This window comes from Heptranchias perlo, chromosome 21 (assembly GCF_035084215.1).
Source record: "Heptranchias perlo isolate sHepPer1 chromosome 21, sHepPer1.hap1, whole genome shotgun sequence".
NCBI classification, from domain to species: Eukaryota; Metazoa; Chordata; class Chondrichthyes; order Hexanchiformes; family Hexanchidae; genus Heptranchias; species Heptranchias perlo.
Window position 1 is genome coordinate 28,553,426 of NC_090345.1, and position 23,559 is coordinate 28,576,984.

General features: G+C 36.8%; 1 protein-coding gene across 2 annotated transcripts in view; it reads left to right on the top strand.

The window, feature by feature from the left end:
- The first annotated feature begins 8,483 nt into the window (after nt 1-8,483).
- Nucleotides 8,484-23,559, top strand: part of mgmt (O-6-methylguanine-DNA methyltransferase) — a 372,467-nt gene continuing 357,391 nt past the window's right edge. Inside the window, exons 1-2 of one of the 2 annotated variants that reach the window (XM_068002376.1) lie at nt 8,484-8,595; nt 12,960-13,017. The gene's annotated coding sequence lies outside the window, so the exon portion shown is untranslated. The remainder of the gene's footprint in view (nt 8,596-12,959; nt 13,018-23,559) is intronic. The other variant, XM_068002377.1, reaches the window with a different exon arrangement.

Here is a 23,559-nt window from a genome sequence, read left to right on the forward strand (position 1 = left end):
TTCCAGAGTTTGTTTTAAAATACTTCTTTAATAAACAGAACACTGTATCATTGACATTGCATTATGTAAACTCTTTCACTCATTAGAAAGACTGCATCAGTCATTCAAACATGTGTTTTGTTTTGACGTATGGACCTTTGGCATTGATGAAACAACTCCCAGAACCCCCTTTGCACCATATTCTATATGTGTTGATAACTTCTTGTGAAAAGTGACCTCAATCACTAGTTTAATAGAAAATCTAGAGCAACAGGACTAGACAGGCAAAGAGTTAAAGATTTTTAAAAATATAAATACCATACTGAATATGATATTTCATTGAAAGAAAAACAGCTTTGGTATGCCCTTCTACTCGGCATGTGATTGATATCTTCCATTTGCTTATATCACAAAGACTTTCTTTTTGCATTCATATTTTATCTACTGGCGACCGTAACCATGAGGAGCCCAGTTAGTCTGGTAAGTCAGTGACTGTTTTAGTTGTTTTAGGCACGAAACCAAAAACTGTAGATATTTAACCTGCCTTCACAAAAGTGAGATGCTAAAGATAGTTACAAAGCACTTACCCAATCTCAGAGTTCAGTTTTTGCAGCCCGTGATGTCGTCAGAGCCCTTTAATTGTGTGGTAGCCTTGTAACTGCCTCCTACCCATCGAATACTGTACAAGTATTGTGATGCAGGTTACCAAAGAAAAGTAGAACCTCTCACTTGACCCAACATGACCTTTTGGGTATATAGAAGGAAGAGTAACAAAGGTAAGAAAAATTAGCTCTGTTGTTGTCAATAGTGACAAGAACATTTGTTCATCAGAAGTACCTTCTTATTATTGAAAGACATGGTTTTCATGCTACTAGAGCCAAAGAAAATCATATCATAGTCTCCAAAAGACATACCTATTATTTTTCAGTGATATATTGCTTTCCAGCTGTAGCCAAAACAATCTAATAACCACTATTAGATAAAGGATTCTGAATATAAATGTATTGAATTGTAGTGGGAGAAAATGAACATATTGCAGCACTTATGTCAAAATGGGTTAGGCTTTTGTGTCTCTCTTTCTTTAATAAATGCAGATCAAAAGACTTCAGTTATGTAAAAATAATAAAAATTCTAGCAATATGAAATAACACTACCACTTTGTAACATTCTGATGGAACGAGCCACAAATATGCTGTACTGAATACAAATAGCATTAAAAGTGCACAAGCATCCCGGGAAAGCTTCTAACCATACATTTATATTCATAGCAGGTTCAAAAAATCCTAGAACAATGCTAGCTATCTAGTCACCATAAAGCATTCAGCCATTTATAGTGTCACTTATGACAGCTTTGATAGACATATACTATATAAGAAAAATATCTTATAGTACACAGTTCGTTTAATAAATTGATTAAACTTCTCCTCAGCCAATTGTTTTTGTCTTAACAACATTCTTAAACATCACCTGAAGAAACAGATTGGGCTGGTTCGTAAAGACTACAGCGAAGAGACAGTTTAATCGAGGGCCTAACATTTGAGTACTGTCAGAATATTGCCCCAAATGATAAATGATTGTATAATGCAACAGTCTACTGCTAGTGTTGAATTATATTAGCCATCAGTGTTCAAAATCCATTTTAAACTTAATTGTGCTATGATAGCTGTATCCCCCAGTCAGCAGAACAGCAGGTTTATAAAAATCATCTTCTATGATTGTTAAATGCTTTCCTAATGAAGCTGATGATCACAACATTCCGCAGTAAATGTTTCTGTCAGACTGTCATACTTGCATGATAGTGGCCCCTATAGTGAATAAGTGCTTGTGTGATTTGAGTTTATATCAAAGGCAGGAAACTCAAAAGATCTGCCTGCATATGTAAGATAATCTCATGAAAAGGAAAATGTCATATATTAAAACGGGATTATCAACCAGGATGCAATCACACAGCTCTACAATTCTACAGTACACATACATAGGTCTGACCAATCATACAAGGATATAATTGAGGGCTATAAAACTTAATTCAGAAAAATCAATAAAATATAAAAGCAATCAGATAAGACCTCTTAAGAAATCGATCAACTCTTGTACAAAATCATAATGTGTTTTCCTAAGAGAAAAGAAGCTAAATGAAGCAGAGAAACCTACATAAAATCCCACAAGTAGCTTTCTCAAGGTTCTTATGAACTGGGGAGGAAAGAAGAATGAAAAATGTAATTACTCCCTACATTTTCAAAGTCATGTTCAGTATCTGCAAATAATAGTGATACAAGTTCTTTCATTAATCAGGAAAAAGTAACATGCAGCTATTACTACTATTTTTAATAATAGCAGTAATATTTCTGCATTTATCATCCTTATCATTACTTTCTTGTGACAGTGCTAATTATGTAATTGGTATCAAATCAGAGTTATACTGCCTATTATTCTCCTTTCTGGAATAGAAGGGAGCCCTTTACTTGTCATTGCAAATAAGGCCAAAATGTTGTGATGGTTTTCAGTCAAGCATAGCAAATATTATTATTTATATATAAATGATGGAAGAACAACAAAGAAAAGAAAATATACAGGGATTCAAATTATTGGACCAATTAAGTAGCTAGTAACTCAATATTGATTACAATTTCTAGATTACCAAATGTCGCCATTGAACCATTGGTGCGTGGTAGTTGGCTGGCCCCATCGAGCCATTTTTATTACATTGGCTGAAAATAATTGAGGCTACATCTGCATTAACAAATAATATGGTTGTAGTATTTTCTGCCTTATTTCAAACAAAACATTAAAAAAATCTGAGGGTAATGTAATTTACATTCCCTTTTATGATATAGATAATTAGCCTATGAAACAGTAAATATAATTAGAACAAATACTGCAACTACATTTCTTTTTGAAACATATGAATAAAAATGCATTTTATTATTCAGCATTTCAATTTATTACCTTATCAAAATAAATATAAAAGGAGTGGATATTCTCTACATTTAACTTTAGAAAATGTCAGTAAGTTTAACGCCATTTACATGCGCTTTCTAAACCTGCTTGTCATGTATATTTTGGCATTTTAAACTTGTATAAAATAACATTTACCCTGCATCACTGAGTAGACAAACAAAATGATACTGAAGAAACCGTAGTCTGCTATTAGACTGAGTCTTTATAGCCGAAGGCCATAATCTGACACAGATTGAGCCCAGTACAGTAGTCAATTAATGGCTCACTGCTCATACAATAATGACCTACTAACCTGAGTGTGTGTTGCTCTCACATTTTGCTGTCCCTTGGGACACCACTGTCACTGTGTTATCTATTGCCTTCTTCCCCATCAAAGAAATAAGCTTGGCTGAAATGTATAAGCATCAAGCTAGTTCATTGCACACCAGCCCCAGTCACTGGAGGGACAATAGATTTATAAGTTTATCCTACATTAAACCAAACATGCCTGACTGCACTGTAAATTACTAAATAATAAACCTGGCTGTGTAAAATCTTGACTTTGGAAGAATATAAAAATCCATCAAACTGTACAGGACTATAACCATAAATGTGCAACGTATCTAGTGACACAGGTATTCCGACATCTCTAACATCATTGACTTACTGTGTATCTTCAGAGTAATATATTTAATAGGTTAAAATAGTTTTATTCATGAATTTGATTAGAAAAAAACTGTTGTGGAGTTATAAATAAAATAATCTGATTAATATTGCTGGGTTTGAAAGTAGATGGCAAAATTGTTTGAATTGTATTTTGACATAGTTAAGAAGCAACAGTTATTTAATGAATTATATAATAATGATAGTGGTGCTCATTTGAAAATGTTTATTGATTCAGTCACCGGTCTACACTAAAAAATGTAGGAGGTAAACCAACCAATTTTGCAGTCAAGAATAATAGTCATCATTTCAAATTTAGCTCAGCAGTTGTAAACAAAATGAACCCATTGCAGCAACAGAACACAGTTAGCTGCAACAGAGCACAGTTAGCTGCAACAGAGCACAGTTAGCTGCAACAGAGCACAGTTAGCTGTAACGGTGCACAGTTAGCTGCAACAGAGCACAGTTAGCTGTAACGGTGCACAGTTAGCTGTAACGGTGCACAGTTAGCTGTAACGGTGCACAGTTAGCTGCAACAGAACACAGTTAGCTGTAACGGTGCACAGTTAGCTGTAACGGTGCACAGTTAGCTGCAACAGAACACAGTTAGCTGCAACAGAGCACAGTTAGCTGCAACAGAGCACAGTTAGCTGCAACAGAGCACAGTTAGCTGTAACGGTGCACAGTTAGCTGTAACGGTGCACAGTTAGTGGCAACAGAACACAGTTAGCTGCAACAGTGTACTTTCAGTTAGCTGCATCAATGCACAGTTAGCTGCAACAACACAAAATTAGCTGCAACACAAATGGAATTTCAGACCAAGTGGTGGAACAAATAGATTTGCTCCAGCATTTATGATGATGGCATTTGCCCCTTCCCCAGTTCCAATTTCATGGAATTTGGACTACAGATATGTTGGGTCAGGTGGAAAAGAGGGAGAGGTAGGAAGAGGAAGGGTCTGCAGCTTTATCACGAATGCCACTGATTTTCCTCTCAAGTTTTATAATCTTCAGGTTGGACCTTGCTGCGAATAGTTTTAAACCACTGCAACTGAAAGGGAGAAAATTTCCTTTGTTTGCTATTTGTTCCAAAATTGTAAACTAATTTTTATACACACATTTGCAGTTTCACCACAAATAGCAAATGGAGGAAACCTTTCTCCAAAATGATGTAAATATTTAAATAACTTGGAGCCCACTCCCCAGCTTGTCAGGAATCTATCAGAACACACTCATTTATTTTTCCGAGACTGAAAGCAACAACATACATCTAAGGATATTCAAGCACTTATCTTGTGCACTGCATTCAATGCTGACTTGTACTGAAGTAAGCTGGAAAGTATCTACCTATATTCGGCAAAAGATCAGTATCTGCACAGCTAGTTCTTATTTGTATAAATTAACAATGATGACAAGCACTAAACTTTTCCAATGTATCTGTTGCTCAGACAACTCTAGACCGGGGAAAAATCATTCACTTTATAATTTCTACCTACTGGGGCAAATTATTATTAGTAAATGTGAATCAATTTTAAGTCAGACGCAATGCTATTAAACAGGAAGGTTTCTTTTACTTCCTGTACAATGTAAAAAAGTATAAAAACAGAGCAGTGCAATCCAACAACACAGCAGTTAAGATGCAAGCTTCATACCAGTTTGGACCCAAAAATGTTTGAGATTGAGATCCAAATATGCGTTTGATAAGAAACACAGATCTGAATGGAATGGCTGAAATATATGGGGCTATATCACAGCTTGGACCAGGCTTGAGAAATGGTGAGCTAAACCAGGCCTTGACAAATTGGGTTGCGATTTGGGATTGTGGGGGGGGGGGGCTCCCCTCCCATTCCAATTAACATCTTGGAATCATAATTATATTTTACATATATTTAACATTATAAATACTGTTTGTATGAAGGTTATGGACCACACATTAGAACATGTGGCTGGGATTACAGGCTGAGCAATTAACTCCCAATAAATATTCTATCAGTATTAGTTTGGCCTTTAGTTGAGGCTTGGTATATTTGGAAAAAAAGCAGTCCTACATTCTGTCCATTTGATCCCCTATTTTAATAGAAGAAGGACAAACTGGGAAAGTAGAATATCAACCAAGTTAAAATGGTTGTTAACACACATAGATCACAACATTTCTCGATTCATAATACATAGCTGAAAAAGTCACAACAAATGAACATTTTATGAGACAATAAGATGATACTTTGCATTAAAGTATGAAAAATAGTATGACATGAAGACAAAAAATTATGAATATTTTAAACAACTATTAAACCAATAGTCAATTATGGCTTATAAATTGCAGCAAAATATAATTATGATCCCAAAACACCAAACAATGTTTACTACAGCTTTTGCAGACTATCAAAACATACCAGTTTGCATTTAAATGCTGCACACAGGATCTTTGGATACTGTCAGTGGCTACTAATTGTTGCATTGCTTGTCATGGTAATAAAAAATGCAAGAGTATGCAGACTGCTTAATTATGGGTTGGTGTCAGTTCACCATATGAATAATATCACAACATCTCGCCACACTCATTTAGCATGCCTGGAACTCCTTTTCAGATGAAAACAGCTTTTCCCTAATACTAATACATCACTTTATTTAACATTATAAATACTGTTTGTATGAAGGTCATGATCTGCACCATACATTGGAACATATGAATGAGATTATGGCCTGAGCAATTATTAATCAACATTTCATTTTAAATTTCATTGTTTTAATTATTTCTGTGATATATTTAAATTTATTGAATCACCAAATGAATTGCACCATTGTCTCAATCACGTTATTACATGGTGTTCCATCAGTGTGTTGTACAAGGAATCTAAACATGCCATAGACTATATTCTGAAAATAATAAATTTGTTATATTTTGGGCTGCATAAATATTACCGTCGATTTTTCAGAGAATACAGCCATGTATCATTTAAGCGCATTACTAAATTAGGTGCAAAACTGATACTTCTGTATCTTTTGCGCTTAAATTAATTTCACTCCAAACTTTAATACATATTCATGTGCCATCATTTTACCATTAATAAGCATGTGAATCCTTATAAAATTATTTGGTGTCATTTATATCATGGTATGACTAAGGAGGCAAGTATCTTGAGAACTGTCAGCACTGAGATTTCTTGGGCTGTTGCACTAGTCGTTTTCACCTTAAACAGGGAGGGGGGGGAGAAAATCACATTTAGTGAATAAATAAATTACTCAGGCTATGCATCATTCAAATCCTTAAGGATTATTGGCTAATTAGGAGTACAGAAATGTAAATTTGCCTTGTGTCAGGTTTGGAGGATCAGTACAATAACATAATTAACTAGTGAACAAAGAAAAAAAAGCATAGATAGTTGTTCACAGATAACAGACAAAGTATGTTTGTTATCTTCATCTTTATCCAAAATGTATACATCCAAAAAAAGTTTATTAATTTACATATTATTTACTGCTACAGAAGACAATAGTGTTCACAAATTAAAATGGTTAAAAAATGTATATACTTAACGATGGTTGAATAGAAGGAAAGGGCCAGTCATTTGTGACCCCTGGATCTAATGTGAACTGTTGAGCTGTAGATGAGCATCACCCAACAGCATGTCAATGCACCAGATCTCAGTTTAAGATCTACTTAGGGTTCCAGATATTAGTTGTACCTTTGATTGAGTACAGCACCAAAATCTGATGGCAAAGTTTCAAGAATGTGGAGCTGAAAGCCTGCTGGCAAACTAGCTCCCGAGCGTTGTCTTGGTTGTGTACATGCTTTTAGTGAGCAAGGTCAATTCTAGAGTAGCTCCAGGCAGTGTGTTCAAACCGACCTTGTTCCTGGTCTTTGTAAATGGCAAAGAACATTAGCGTGCTTTTGAAATTGATATGTTTACATATGATGCCACTATTTATCAAACCAAGTCCTGCAGCTATAGAATAACTGTGGTTGTTTTCATCAACAACAACCTAAAAGCTATCAAGGACAGAGCAATATAGTGGTTTGTGGGTTTCTATACTCAAAAGACCAAATTGCTCACCATCAAGAAGAATAGAAACTCAAGTTGTCTGTTGATGATATATTCGATGTATGGAACTAGCGGTCTGCTTGATTACCTGCCTGCTCATCTTCTTTCGTTGAAAACTGACAGGAGCAGAGCATATGCAATCCCTTGCACATATGGGCCTCTGGCTAATCAGACAACTCTCTAGCCCCATCTGGTCAAACTACTGGTTACATACTTGCTCCGCTGTATAGCAGAGTTTATCTTTTAAAGGGTAAATATAAATCTATCTTTAAATGTTCAGTACTGGAGGCAACATAATAACATTTATCACACAGTCCATCAGTATAGAATATGATCAACTTAAATGTAGACATATGACAACACATCACATTCTGAATGCCATGATATTGAAATGAAGATACTCTGGCATCTGTAATGAGCAGGTGATCCAGGCTCCGTCAGACAATAGATTTTCAGAATTACTTACTTTGGGGAGTGGGTGGAATAGAATGGGAACTTTGTCCGTTCACCTCTGGGATCTGAGTTTGAATCCACCCAGACAGATAGGAGCCAACACTGACAGCTGTTAAATGTCCCGAGTGATACAAGTTTGGAGGACTCTCAACCCAATTCTCAATGGACACAAGCCATAGCAAAAAAAAAGTCACAAATTAGCACCGATTGGGCAATCCAACTTTGAGGGTGGCTGTTGTGGGAAATTAATATTTGTTACACTGGTGCAGAAGGTGGAGCTATTTTGAGGCTCAGGTTCAGCCAGATTGTTGGGGTAGTGTACAAGTTATTCTAAACTGTAATAAAAACAGAAAAAGCTGGACGCACTAAGAAGCTCAGGCAGCATCTGCGGAGAGAGAAACGGTTAACATTTCAGGTCGATGACCTTTCATCACAACTCCATTGGTGGACAACCTATACCCAGAAATGGAGACAGAGAAGTCGAGGTTAGAAGGGAAGAGTCGGAGATGGACCATGTGAAGGTAAGGGAGGGGTGGAAGTTAGAAGCAAAGTTGATGAGATTTTTCAGTTAGGGTGAGAGCAGGAAGCAGGAAGCAGTACCAAAACAGTTATTAAAGTAAAAGAGGTCAGGGAGGGGACTGCAGTAGGACTGGAACAAAGAATGTTCCGCGTCTCCCACAAACAGGCAGGCATAGCTAGGATCCATACGGGTTCCCATAGCAACACTGTTTACTTGCAGGAAGTGAGTAGGGTTAAATGAAAAGTTGTTCAATGTAGAACATGTTCGACCAGATGGAGGAGGGTGATGGTGGACGGGGACTGGTTGGGCCACCGTTCAAGGAAGAAGTGGAGGGCCCACAGACCGTCTTGGTGGGGGAGGAGGTCTAGAGGGACTGAACGTCCATGGTGAAAAGGTTAGGGCCAGGAAACTGGAAATGGCTGAAATGGTTAAAGTGGCAGTGGGCGTCGGATGAGTCACGGATGTAGGTTGGAAGAGACTAGACAAGGGGAGTAAAAATAGAGTCGAAATTAGAAAAAATAAATTCCATGAGGCAGAAACAGGTTGAAACAATGGATCTACCGGGACAGTCCTGTTTGTGGATCTTGGAAAGGAGGTAGACGCAGGCTGTGCAAGATTGGGGGACTGTGAGGTTGGAGGCCGTGGTGGTGGAGGGAGGGGAGGGGTGGGGAAGATCTCCAGAGGAGATGAGGTCAGTGACCAGTTCTGATGAAAGGTCATCCACCTGAAACATTAACTTGGTTTTTCTCTCTACAGATGTCACCTGACCTGCTAAGCGTTTCCAGTTTTTTGAGTTTTTATTTCAGATTTCCAGCATCCATAGTATTTTGCTTTTGTTTTAGTGTCTAACCTACGCTGTATTGAAAATGAATGTTTGATGCTGTCATGGGCTGCAAAGTCGGAATATTTTCCAGTCCCCAGTATATGTCATTCACCTTAATAGGCACAGAATTCACCAAAAATGAAATGAAAATTATTTTTTAGTTTTTTTATAACAAATTAACAATATTATTAACTCTTAGTTTATTATGAGCCATGATTATGGAATGGATGACACAGAGGTCTAAAGCAGTGTAGCCTTATAACTGTAGAATCCTGACATTTAATATGATGTGTTGATGTATAATAAACAAATAAGGCTCTCACCTTTAAACTTGGTGGGTAAATCTCCCGGCTGATTTTAACTGCCTGCTTGTCTGATTTCTGCCGGGCAGAGAGGGTTAAAATCCCTGCTTAAGTGTGCACAGTTTCTCCAAAATTATTATTGTACTCTGAAAAAGGAAGCATAACCAAGAAAGTTCTAATGAGGTTTGCATAGAGATTAATGGCACGTGGCATGAGATTTTAGTATTGTACAATGACCAAAAGAAGCAAATATTTCATTTAATAGAACTTTCAGCTTCCAGCCTAACAAACACAAAAAGAATCTAACTATTTAGTCCATACAATATACTAATAAAATTTCACTAGTGCAGCTGCTCAAATATGATATAATTAACTGTTAAGGCATCACATGACACCACATATGCCACCACTGTTAGTGCCATAATGTATTCAAATCCAAGTCTTGGATTTTATAGAAGAGGCTTCAAAGTATATGTGTGATTCATATTTTAAATTTTAAATTTTTTGTATATCTCACTCAAAGCCAGGCAGCTGGATATAATTCACCTTTGTAAATCGATCAGTCTATGCAGCCACTCAAACTAACATGATAAAGAAGACGAAAAAGTAGAATACTTCGCTCAAGCTCAATTTATTTATTTATTGCATTTGAACAATAACTATAATAAAGGAAAATAAGATATTATCAAAGGTTTACAGTCCTGAAATACAAAATGAATACAATTTTATGATACCTTTGAAATTCCTTGCGAAACCTAATAAACACTCAATATGCAAAATGAAAACAAAAATATTGCTTTGGAAACACTGTGAACATTCATCTCTGTGCAGACTTCTGTTAGTTAAAGTTTCCATTCAAGACACGAGGTAAATAGTATCACCTTGGCTCAGTTGATGGCACTTTTGTCTGAGTCAGAAGGTTATAAGGTTCAAGCTCCCCTTCAGTACCTAAGCATATAATCCAGGTGAGGCTGGTACTCCAATACAGTACTTATGGAGTGCTGCCTTTCTGGAGATGCTGTTAAACTGAGGCCCTTTGTGTCTGTTCTGGTAGATGTTGAAGATCCTATGGCCATTGAAAAGCTGTGTTGTCTGGCCACTGTTCCTCCCTCAAAAAACAACACTTGAAACAGATTCACCAGTCAATTCGTCTGGCAGCTGGAATCTTACTATCTGAAAAATGTTTGCCATTACACAACATTTCAAAATAATTCTGTGTGTAATGCTTTGAGATAAGCCACTATATAAATGTGTCTTTCTTTTTCTATTATTACTGATAAATAATACACGCTTTTGAATTAAATGGTTATGAAATAAAGTTACGTATTTAGATCTGATTATCAAATACCATTTCAGATAAATCCTTCCTCATAATTCACTCTTCATCATGTCAGAGTTTAGGGCATAAATTTAGGAATTTTTAAATATGTATTATTTTTAAATTAGATTATTGTTAAAATAAAAATGATTTCTCCTTAAATCGTCAAATCCTAAGTAAAATGAAAATCTTAGCATAGAAGTCAAAATGTAAGAAGTTTCTTGCCAGGTTTATAGGCCAGTTTCAACTACACTAAGGAGCATGGGCAACAACTGCCACACAGCTTCACCATCATCATGAGGATCTTTAACCTGTGCCCATTAAATGACAATTGGCTGGACAGATTCAACTGCGCAATGAAGTCTCCATCTATTCACCACATTAGATTACTAACAATTTGATAGAGAAATCACCAAAAGACCACTTTTACCAGGAATTAAAGAAAGACATCACATGAGGCTGCCAATCCTCTTTTATATGCTATTGAGGAGTGGATGGATACATTACTAACATAAAGTTGCATATTGTTCTGTTTGCTGCTAGGTAACTAGGGATTGATGTAAACTTAGCCAATATCACTCGGAACCAGGTGACCCCCTCTCCCCCCTCACCCACTGGATCACTAATCCCCTGAAACTAGTTTTGAATTTTAAAGAAATGCTACCTTAAGTTTGTCAATTTAGTAATATTCCAAGATGGTAGCCATTTGATACCAAAAAGTGGCAGTGCACATGCTGAGTTGTACAATTTGGTTTCCCTCCATACTTTCAACAGTATTTCCAAAAACCTACCTCATAAATGTTTCCTTCCTGTCATTAAAATCTTAAACAGAAAAGCATGTCATTTTTGTTTAATTAAAGAGTTGTCTGCAGAGTTTTAACATTTATACAAAAGATTATTTTACTTTGTTCAGTCCAATCTTAAACAATCCTAATCCAGTATTTTAAAACACTTCATATCCTACTTTTTTTTTTAAAAGAAAAGGAAAATTAAAATATTGAATTATTTCCTGTGAAACATTTAGGATTTTAGACAGGTGACACTAAATGAAATGTTGTATGGATGGCAATTAGTCAGTCATATGAAAATTACAGTATCATCAAATGAATATAACATGTTCAGCTCTAACCATCATACAATACTAGGTCAAAACACTTTATAAATATGATTTACAATGAACCCAATAGCTGTGAACAATTTTCACAGAAAATTCATCTCCAAATTATGAAGTGTATCAATTATTTTTAAGGATCATGAGGGGGACCTTATGGTTGCCAAAGAACTAAAATGGAAAAACAAAAACAATGCAATTTATTGGGCTAACCATCCAGTCATCCCCCACAGACAGAACAAAAGCCACAGTTGCCAAAACAAACACCATCTCATGGAATACTGGGACTGGCAAGAACTCACAACTTTTCCTAATGACATCCACAGCTGGACCATTGAGATAATGGAGTCATTAAATGCTCAACATAGCCACTTCTGAATGACTCATCCCAGCAGAGGAAAAGGCTACCTGCCAGGGAAGTAAGAGAGGACGGCCTGATCTGGAACATTAGGATAAAAGATTAATGAGGGACAAGTGAAGTCATTTACCCACCATGAAGGTGTGCAAATATAAATTATTAAAACTAAATTGTAAAAATCTAACCCCTCTTAATGTAATATCCCTCCAGCTACTACATTTCCACAGCAAAATGTATTGATTGCATATCTACATCTACATCACATCCTGGACAGATACCTTTATCAAGATTTTCCAATGCAAAGTTAAATTAAAGATGACCCACAGCATTCAGAGTACTGTAAGTCAAGTACCTCAACGACCGGTTACCCTTTCTTGGTTTTCTCTTTTCTTTTCCACACTGAGTGAGCTGTACCCCTCAAGCCTTTACTCCTACAATCTTTTCTTTCCTCAGCAGGGCACTCAGAAGCCAGGATTTCTACATTACCTCTCCCAGGGTCAACAGAAGCAAGGTAAGATTTGTGGATCAGATAACTAGCATCCTGTTAAACTCCTCCTGAATACATTGGAGGAAGATTGCTGGGGGAGGGGAAGGGGAGGAGAAGAGGAGGGGAATGATTCGTTCCTTGCATAGGAGCATGCCAGCTCTTTGATCTGTGGCCCACAGGCTTTATGATGTCTTCTGCTCCACATTATTTTCTCTAAAAGAGTTTCTGCAGTGAATGTATCCCATTTATTGATACCATTCATTAATTACTTAGGTGATTATTAACAGCCTTTTGTCACCAGCTAAAGACGGTGTATATTTAATGTTCCTGATTAAAATATCTGATAAAACTATAAATGTTAATACAAAGATTTCTTAGACGGCAGTTTTTGCTGGTGATTAAAAAGAAATTCTAGACATTAATGGCAATCATGAACTCTGCCAGCAGTAAATGAAATCAAAATACACAGAACAAAGTTCTGTGTATTTTGGCCAGCAGCACTTCAAAGTGTCAGTAGTTTGTACATTAACTTAGTTCCAGATAGAAAGTTGCACTTTTGGTGTTAAAGCTTCTTTTGATAGTTTTAATGCAGGTCATATTTTTTGACTTGGGTTTACTACACAAGCAGTAAATGCCTACTGCTATTGGACTATAAAAACAACTGAGCTAATTATGAGGGTTGACCCATCAACTTAAGAAAGTATGCCATTTTCTTATATTTCAAAGCCCTTACAACACTAGCACTGTAAGCCGTATTAATTCTCTTTGTTTTGTATGCAACATAAAATGAAGGCTGAAATCTGCCCAATGTATATTGATGGTTCAAAAAGCAAAACTAATGATTTTTAAGAACAATGCTGGCTTGTGCATCCTTTTCAATAACCCTGTTTCCTTTACGCTGCATTGCTATCTCATTTTAAAGGAATATTGGGACATAATTTGTGTTTGCAACATTATTGCACAAATAAATTCAACCTTTCAAGTGACAGATGTTTCTGCACGAATACATCAATGACAGCAGGACCAAAGAGCAACACATGTTGGAGAATATTCTTAAAACTGATTGCAATCCAGAGGGCAACGGTGCACAATTTTGTACACTTCCGCTCTATATGTGACATGAGCTGGTGTGGAGGAGGAAGCAGTAATAAAATAGAGAAAAAAAAAATCAATATTAGAGGTAAAAAGTATTTTGTCTTTCCCAAAATTTATACATCACAGGGTAACTGCCTTCACAACCTATGTAATTAAAAATACATAAAAGATGATAAGAATTTTTTTGGAAACAGAAAAGACCATTAGTCCCACACAATCAAGTTCCTTTTTTATAGATTCATCCCACCTGCCTACCTTTTCAGCATATCTCTCAATCCCTTTTCAGCATATCTCTCAATCCCTGAAACATATCTAACTGTCTGCTGCACCCATTTATACCATTTGTTTTAATTGCCTTACTTAGCAACTTATTCCACAACTATATTACCCTTTGGATGAAAAAGTTCTGACAAATTTCCCTTCTTACTCTCAACTTGCTGATTTTAAACATCTGTTCCCTGACGTTCGAACCCTTAACCATTGTAAAAAAATTGCACGTACTCAATTTGGTCAATTTCCCTCATAATTTTGACAACTTCAATTGGATCACTTCAAAGTTTCCTATTTTCTAAAACAAACAAGCCCAATTTTCTTAACCTTTCCTCCTAACAAATTCCTTATACCGGAATTATCTTTATTGCTCAGTTCCGTGCCCTCCTGAAAGTATTTCTTTCCGACAATTAGGTATCTAGAACTGCATCCAGTACTCCATATACAGCCTGACCAATGTCTAAAACAAATCAATACTACCTCTTCGAAATGTACTTTACTCTCCAATAACATAATGCAGTACCTTATTTGCAGTTTTGCAACAGCGAAGAGCTGATGTTGATTTCTTAGATCTATCGACTCCCCTCTGTTTCTTTTTTGATCAGCACTCTCTACCATATAGCACAAGCTCCCTCTTTTGTTTCCTTGCTTCCATACAGCAGTATATAATCTTTGGGGGTCAATAGTAAGGTGGGGGTCTTATTTTGTGTAAGTCCTTGAGGTACTTTATGGGGAAGCACACTCACCTCTGCCCGGCCGAGTTTCGCTGTCCTGTCTTTTCTGGACTCTGCAATGAAACTGATCTCCTGCTCCCATCACTCAGGCTGCCAATCGGCTGCTCACCTCTGTCAATGCGAATGGTACTGCTGCAATAAAGCATCTCTTTCATACCAAAATGGTAAGAAGATTGACTAGATTGCTCTGCTACCTGCCCATCCATATTATACAATCCTGTCATTCCACTATGCACCTTATGTAAGGAATAGCCCCTAGCACTCAGGTAAGTCATGTGGTGGGTGTTTTGGGACAGCCTTGCAATCAAGTAAGAGAAGCGAGCCCTCCTCCTGGCCCTACAAAGAAAGTACAAAAAGTTGAGAAACTTACCTGTTTCAGCCTCTTCTGGCCCTGATTCTTCTTGCCATATCTTCACCTGGCAGGAAAGCCACAGTGACTTCCCTGCTTACTCCACTGGTTAAGATAGCATATTTAAAGAAAGGCCCCACCAGTTTCTAGTGGGTGTCCTTCCCGCCTGCTCAGAAGAGCAGATTAAAATTGGAGATTGCGGGACATCTGCAATTGCTGGGTGGGCAGGGTTACAATCACTGCTTAAGTCTTCCTTCAGCAATTTTATATATCTCTAAACAGCGAGTTACAAAATGGAATTTGACAACTTATTCTAAATCCACATTTGACTAGTCTTTCACTGAGACCTAGGAAGCCTGATAAACTTGTTTTGAAGGATATGACCTTCTTTTGTCTTCTTTCCTGGACAGCAGCTGGCACACGCATCAGAATGTCAGGATGTATCTATTAGTTGAGAGAACCAAGCTCTAGCATTTTGAGGACCAGCTAAAAATTGGTTTAATTAATGCCAACGCTTGGCACTGATTAGACAGGGAAAAATACCTTGGCAGTGCTATTGAGAGCAATATGGCCCTTAATAAATAATAATGCGTGGTATGGATATAGCTGGTACAAGTTATTAAAGAGCGAATCTGGTGGAGTGAAAACGATGGCATAAATACAGGTTGTGCCAAAAACAGGGTTAACATTTACACTGGAACAAGTAGCATTTGTGCGAAATGAACATTTGAGTTTGGGCTTGTCCATGTCACGAATAAACCCATGTGGCTGAAAGGCAGTGACCAACTGATCATTTCTGCTCTATGCCTACAGTTTATTGGCAGAAACAATGAGACGGTCATTAACAAAAAGATGAACTCAGCTCTTTTAAATCATGCACAGGTCCATCTTCCAGCAAGAAACAGAGCTCAGTTTAGAATGGACTTGATTAAACTGACCAAATGTTCCAATTTCTGGCCTGAATTTGCACTCATCCTAATTTCTTTATATTGCATGCACAGAGGTAATTTTGGATGTAATTAATTTGTTAAACCCATCATTGTTGAGTTGTTATTGGCTCTATGAAAATAAATATAACTTTCATTCATTGACAATAGCATGAACTGTAAATTTAATTCTTTTACTAACCATATAAATGAATTTAATCAGCCATATGGGTTTGCCAAGAAATCAGAAAAAAATTGTTAAATCTGGTCATGTGGAAAATCAACATCTTATTTCAGCCAATCATCCTAAGTCCATATTTGAACTTGGATATGCAGATGTAGCATACAAATCCCTAAGATTCACAAATACACTCACAGAATCAACAGCCTCATAGACAGCCAAATTACTCTGAAAGCCACAGAATTCATCAAACATGAATTAAAAGGTCCTTTTCAGCCTGCAGGAAAAAAAAATCAGATGTGCCCATTCATGGCATATTAGAAGTAGAACAAGTGTTAGTTCAAACTCCTTTACCTATTTATTCTTCTCAATTCAATCAAATAAATAGTTCCAGCTGCACAAGGTGTGCTATTACCCAAGTCATCACCACAACCTACCCTTATTGTATAATGCAAAACTTCATGCCACTTATTCAAATAATTTACTATGACACTAAAAGTCACTGGAATGTGTTAGCTATCAGTTCTTTATGGGATTCAGTGGTTTTAATCACATTCAAAAACTTATCAAAAATATCAGTACAGGTAGGATATAAAGGAAAAAAGATCATAAACCAAAACAATGAAAAAATACAATAGATTCTTCTCTACATCATGCTAAGCTTCCAGTTAAAAACAATATAAAGCTGCCTCAGTAGCCACATTAGATTTGAACTCAACCAACATTTCCTCTTAGTTTTCCATATTGGATGAGTTTGACAGTTTGAGTCTGGTCTTCCAAGAAAGAAAGAGAAAATGGGGAAGGGAGTAAAATTTGATATTCGAGGGGAATCTTCCCATTTTTCACAAATGACTCCGAGGAGACTGGCCGATGAGTGACCTTTGACAGAATCTAAAAGGCTGTCTGTGGATTGGAATGACTGATCTGACTGTTGATGAAAGCATATATACGGGATGGAAGAGAAACTAAAATATTTACAAAATTGTATATGCCTTGATTAATATAATACTACTTAAGTATTCAAAGCAGCTGTTAGTACATTAAATTCAATATATGGCCCAGGAGGGATTATCAGCATGCTTTTCTCGAGCACTTGTTTTCCATATTTTGATAAATCTTTGTCAGCAGACATTTTAAGAATTATATGAAACTATTAAAATCTGAACTGGTTTTTTCAAACTGCATCACTGAATGCACAATAGATTTATTTTTTGAAAATGAAGTCTATTCCAACTGATATCAGTCCTAAAGTTACCTTTTACCAGTGTCCTCTTGTCATACTCCCACAGTTTAATTTAAAGTAATGATCCAGAATAACCTTCTCATTTACTATCTTGCATACCTCCACAACCACACTCTTAGGTGCCTCATTTCCAGGCTGATAAGCCCAAGTCTCTCCAGTTGTTCCTCACAACTCAAACCCCTGAAACTAGAGATCAGCCTTGTGGCTCTTCTCTACACTACCTCCAGCACTTGAATATCTCCCTTGTTTCTCAGCGACCATAAATGAGCGCTGTACTCAAGAGCACTGTACAGTTTGGTCACGACTTTCTCTGATTTGTATTCTACTGTTTGGATTATATAGATCACCATTCTATTGGCGTTGTTAATTGCTGCTCTGTACTGAACATGTTGAGGGTTGGGACTTCTAAGACTCCTAGGTCACTTCAGCTTCATTTAAAGCTATTTCAGAACAATTCACAAGTATGTAGGTTGCCCATTTTTCCTTCCTATGTGCAGTATTTTACACTTGTCTGCATTAAACTTCATCTGTCTTTGTTCAACTCATTCACATATTTTGTTTAAACTCATTCTGTAATTTCTGAGCTGTCTCCTTCAAACTTGTCCAATTTGCATTGAGTTTCAGAATCCAAGTCATTAATGCAAATTAGCAACAGTCATGGTCCCAAAAGTGAGCCCTGGGCCACTCTACTAAGTTCTTCCCTCCCAACCCCTGATATTACCTGTCCAACCCATTGCTATCTATGTATCAGCCACTTTATTATCCATACTCAAGTTTTGTCCTGAATCGCCACAGCTTTGAGTTTACTTAGTAATCTTTTGTGTGGAACTTATCCTTTTGGAATCTAAGTACACAATCAACTTAGATGTCACTTCTCAAGAAACCAAGGCGATTGGTCAGGCAACATCTTCCCTGTCCAAAGCCATGTTGACTGCTGCTTTCTAGGCTGGTGTTATAAGATAATCTTCAAGTTTACTCCTGATAATCTATTCCATTATTTTAATGGTATTAAAGACTAATGGGTCGGTAGTTGTCTGTGTCTGTTTTGTCACCATTTTTGAATCTACACACCAAGTTAGCCTGTTTCCAATCTACTGATATTTTCCCAGTGCATTGGACACCCTCATAATGATTGTTAATGTCTCACAGTCTCTCTCAACACTCTGGGATAAATATCATTTACCCTGGGGATTTTTTTTTTAAGCCCCTTCAGCTTGCCTAGGACTCCCAACTCATTTATATCGAAGTCCTGAATTATGTCTTCATACTCTTTTTAGGGAGGGTATGCTATTCATGTTTTCCCTTGTGAATATTTTGAGTAAGAAATAATTCAGAATATTTACTATCATGTGCTCATCCTCAGTTTCAAGTCCATTTTGTATCTTTTAATGTTCTCATCCATTCTCTGTCAGTTCTCTTGCTGTTGTAGTACTGATTTTTTTTACTGTTTTGCCTCTATGGCTATGCTTGGTTCTAGGTTTCGCTTAATCCTTTTCATCACCCTTTTAACTGAATTTAGGATCATCTCTCTCCCTACAGGATTTGTAGAGGCTATTTTTCCTCTTTATTTCACTTTAGATTTGTTTGTTAATGCATTTAGGGTCACATTTATTTAGTCTGAGCTTGCTGATCTTAGATGTGTAGTGTCCCGCATGTTCAGCATTATCTTTTAAAGGTGCTCCATTTATCTTCTGAAATGTTGACATTCTCCTCCATTCCATTTGTTTTAAATCTTCACTCATCTCTTTGAATTTAGCTCTTTGAAAGCTGTAAATCTGGCTCTTGGTCTTTTGTATAATTCAGTTCCAGATCATGATAAACTCAATAATTCTTTGGCCACTGTTCCCTGAGAGTGCTACAACTTCCATTTCCTGTACATTGCCTGGATCATTTACAAATATCGGGTCAAGATGAGCATTGCTTCTCTTGCACACTGAGTCATGAAGCAATCATGCATTATATTTACCAACTCTTACTTTAAACCACTTGGGTTTTCCCATATTACATTGGGTTGATTGAAGTCTCCATTAAAATAAGTTTCCTGTTCTCACACAAACTTCTTATTTCTCCCTATAGCAAATTGTCCTTCTTGTGTTGACCTGGTAGTCTGTAGCATCATAGCTAATTTACGTGCAACAATATACATCACAGTCTCATACTAGACTCACAGTTAAGATAAAGTTTAGTTAGAGAAAAGTTTTTAAAAAGTACTTGCGTAAACAAAAATGACTTCTGGTTGGTACTATTCCTATTTGATATAACCTTTCTGCAACAGTGTGATTTTCATGTTTAGATATTTCAATCATTTTCCTTCAACTGAGCAAGGGGGATTGTCGCCATAGGGGGTGGGAGAAAAGGTAGGTTTATAAATAGGTATGTTCCGTGGAACTGAGGGAACAGCCTGTATTAGAAAACTACCATTATCCAGCCAGGTAGTGTACACAGATGGCATGCATCAAATGCTTACCTGCTATTCGTACCAAACTACATTAAGCATTTTGAGAGCTGTACTCCTTCTGACCACAGCAATCCAATTATCCAATCTGCTAAAACCTATGTTGTTTTAGCTTCCACCTTTACAGAACTTGAGTAAGTTTAAATCTTTAAAGAGATGTGTTGGATTCACCATTTTAAAAAAAAAACAGTGAAGTCTATCTTGCAATGTTTGCATTAACACAATATTTATAGAGATTTAATTTGCACAGATGTGATTGGGGAGTTGTTTACATTATCCAGCATTTAAAAAGCTATGACTTGTTCTAGTTCATAATGGATACAGGAAAAATAACAGAGATGATTGGGCATTTTCCAAAAGCATTCTTGGCCAACTCCCACATTTGGGTGATTTTCAACATTATAAACGAATTTTTCAACTTTAAACTGACTTACTCCAGTTTTAACTTGGCATCAATCCTGTGGGAAAATTCAACTAACTGAAAACTACTACCATGATAAAAAAAAGCAAGCTTGATGTACATATTTTGGTGACCAGAAGAAGCTATAAGGTGTATATTTTAATTCAGAAGTGAGATATTTCCAATTGTATTGGTGTTTGGGAGAGTGCCATTGATTTTCATTTTATTTTTACCAAACTGTCCTGGTCCACCATCATTAAAATGTACCTTTTAATCCAATAACTTTTGACATGCTATTTAGTAAATATCTGCAGAATATTTGAAAGTGATCATCTTGGAAAAATAGTTCAAAGATTTTCTAAATATGTCAGAAAGGGCAAGCTTTTGAAAATGTGTTCATATGTCTCCTGGAAGTGAAAGCTCAGAAGAATATAGATTTAAAACACTTTTATACTTCCATACAGTGAAAATGGTTTACTTCAAGTCAAATCATTCACTTGCAATATATTTAATTTTTAATTCTCAAGAGATTTGTCTCAGGTTAAAATGTTAAGTTTATCTTGGAGTAAATAAACATTGCATGCTTCTTGAAGCCCAATAAACAGTTAGCTCAAAGATGACCATTATTTGTAATTAATACACTTGTGGATTAAATTAAACTGATACTGGGTATTGCATTCATTAATAATGCAGAATGTTTTCTGTATGAAGCCAGAATAAACTGATTTTTGGTTTCTTGAGTCTTGCCTACCCACATTTTATATTTTTTTATCTTCTTTAACAGACACAACCTATTGAAAGTGTAGCAGTGTTACAACATATTGGTACTTAAATGTGCTATGGCACAGAAAAGTAAGATGCAAATTTAAGCCTATTTTTCCCTATATGATGTATTCCCAATCTCAACAGTTCCATCATGGGAAAATGTCATGCAGATTGAGGCACTTCCACATGTGGAATAGAGGGGAAATCTGAGAGTAAGTCACCTCCTTGCACACCTTCTAGGAGCTGCTTACGCAGTGGAAGCAGTTCACCAGCCTGACCTCTCAGACAGGCACTTGGTGCAAATAGACCCAAAAGGGCAAAAATATAAATTAACTTGCCAAAAAAAGAACTGAGTAACAGATTCAACAGGGAAGATAATCATGTAGCATAAACGATAGTTTATCTGTCGCCCTATGTAAAATATATTTTCTTGCCATACATAAAATATATTTTCCTCTCGATATAATTTAAAGATAAAAGTTTCCATTACAAAAACCTTGGGATGGATGCTTGGAAGATTTGAAATCGCAATATAGCCGTAGTGCCCATTTTGTCTAGTTTACAGAGACCTGATTAGTATGTAGTGTAAATGACGTTGAAATAGACAGCAGCCAATATCATTTGTGCTGTGTCTCTCTTCTCATTTTTCTACCCTAATTATGATCTCATTTGATAAAGGTTATACTCAAGAGCTCCTCAAAGGTCTTTATAACAACAGTGAACATGCAGCATCTTACATCTGACATATTGTAGGCTATAGTGTGCCAGAAGCCTGACCAGTGTATTGATAAATGATCTTGCCAGGTTAAGTATTTTTGTCTTTGCTAACCTTAGCATTTATGAGCGATTTAACAATGGCAAAATAAACAAGTAGATTAGCTTTATAACAGTGAAGATTATTATGTGTCACAATTTTCTGAAAAATAGGGATAGAGTAAGACAGGAAAATGCACTTACTTAGAATATCAGTTTGTCTTTCTAACATATACTCAGATAGCTGTACCTTAAACCTCCTACTTGGTAAGAGTTTCACACTCTAATTTTGACACATGTGTTTGGTGACAGATGATCTACAGGGAAATGTGGCATCAAGAGTCATAAGACAGGGGTCACAGTTCATGTGAATTTGCAATTTAAGTATCTCATGACTGAACAGAGATGCAGATGAAGAAAGAACCATATTTTATATGTTAGCTCTTCATGTAGGTTAATCAAGTGACAAATGATCTACAGAGAAATATGTGAAACACAATTGCTGAACACTATCAGAGGTGATATGTACAGTAATAAATTATTGTAAAAGTGCACATGTAATGTCTTCACCTTTAAATAGTTTACTGTCTGATTTAGATGTGGTCCTGATCTGAAGAAATGTCAGCTTTACTGTGCTGTTCTTGACCTATACTATATTTTTTTATTAAAAAAAACAGCCTTTCCTTGGATTCCAATTGAGGTCTTATTTTCAGAAACTTAGTGGGAAATGGGGTGGGCATGTAACTAGAATAGCTATGCAAAGACTTACCACCCTAATCCCATTATATTCCCACCCATGTTAACTGGGCCGTATTTTTTAAGGTGGCTGACGCTCCTGCCTGACTTAGACGGGAGCCTCATTAATACATGATAATCGGGGTCTTATGACATCACTAGGTGACATTTTAATGGTCTCCTGGCATGGAATTTTAGGAGGCCTCAAAGGTAAGTCAAAAACTTTCTTTAATACGGCCAGGAGAAGCAGGAGTGCTCCTGCGGGCCCTATGATGAAAGTCTAGTCGTTTGCTTCTCCAGGCCCCCCTCGTTCCCACCCACGAAACAGCCCGATCCACCTCCCCTACGACTTGCATTGTTGCGGTGGGTGGCCTCTGGGCCCCATGATTTTGACTTGCCCAAAGCTGGGCAGCTGCCTCTTTCTGCCCATCTCAAGTGGGCAGCTGGCCGGCAGGACATAAATAAGGCCTGAGAGTTAAAATAGCATGTGGCTCAAATTGATGGCGGTCGGGTGTGTTTGACGCTCACCCTGCCTCCTCCTCCCACCTGAAACCTGCACCCAATTAAATTCCACCCCTCCCCATTTTAAATCCTGTTTTCAATAATATTTTCAACTGAATACAGATAAAATGATGTAACTGCAAAATCATTCTGGGTGGC